Below are 973 nucleotides of genomic sequence, written 5' to 3'. Positions count from 1 at the left end.
TTTAGCCCTTTCTTGGCAACTCTGATGGTTAGGGCCTTACATATCTGTTTCTGGGCTGGGTTGCATTACAGTTGTCTTCAGGGCTGGGGTCCTCAGCCGTGGCCCCCTTTTTAAGCATCTGGAGAGCTTAAAAAGTCCTGATGCCCAGGTCCAACCTCAGACCATTTAATTCAGAATCTCTGGGCCGTAGAGCCAGGCACGAGCATTTATTGAAGCTTCCTGGATGGTTCTGGTGTGGATACAAGTTTGAGAACTACTGATCTGGGATGTGTTGCATTTCCTCTAATAATAAAAAATAACATGAAGCACAGCAATCATGATACAAGTGACAGCTCCTGAGCTAGACACTCAATGGGTGACCCACTTACCTTGTGTGCTTTAATTTCTGTGGGTGGTCTTAGGCCTGATTTTTAGATGTGGGAACTGAGCCTCAGAGTAACAGGAATTACCCCACCCTCACTTAGCTAAACAGCAGAGTTGGAACACCCAGCTCTGTCCCTGCCGAAGCCCTCCTTTGTAAGACGGCATTCCCTGCTCTGCACTTGAAGCCTTCCATCCACCTTGCTTTGGTTGCCCCATTCCCTCCTTCACAGTGAGTTTCCAGGAACACCACTCTGAACCCAAGCTTCTAGCTGGCCTGGGGCTGGGGTTCAGGCCACTCAGCTTGTTGGGGCTACATGCAAACTACGAGTAAACAGGCTTCTGATGGAGGCCTAAACAGAGGGCCCTTTACATGAAAGATGCATGTGAACCCTAGGACAGAAGCTTTGGAACTCTGTTTTCCTTGTGGAGGGCCCATGATGGCTGTATAAATAAATCAGTTCACTCATCTGTCCTGTTCCTGTTTCTTAGGGGGTCCCCAGGCATTGGGCACACGCCAGGCACTCAATCAATATTTGCTGCTGTCTGTTCTGCAGATGGCCCCTGGCTGGGCACCCCACCACATGGAAGGAGGGCTGGAGGTCCTTTGGTA

Source organism: Miniopterus natalensis, chromosome 1 (assembly GCF_054644295.1).
Source record: "Miniopterus natalensis isolate mMinNat1 chromosome 1, mMinNat1.hap1, whole genome shotgun sequence".
In the NCBI taxonomy this organism is placed as follows: domain Eukaryota; kingdom Metazoa; phylum Chordata; class Mammalia; order Chiroptera; family Miniopteridae; genus Miniopterus; species Miniopterus natalensis.
The sequence above is the reverse complement of the archived record's forward strand: the minus strand, read 5'-3'. Positions refer to the sequence as shown.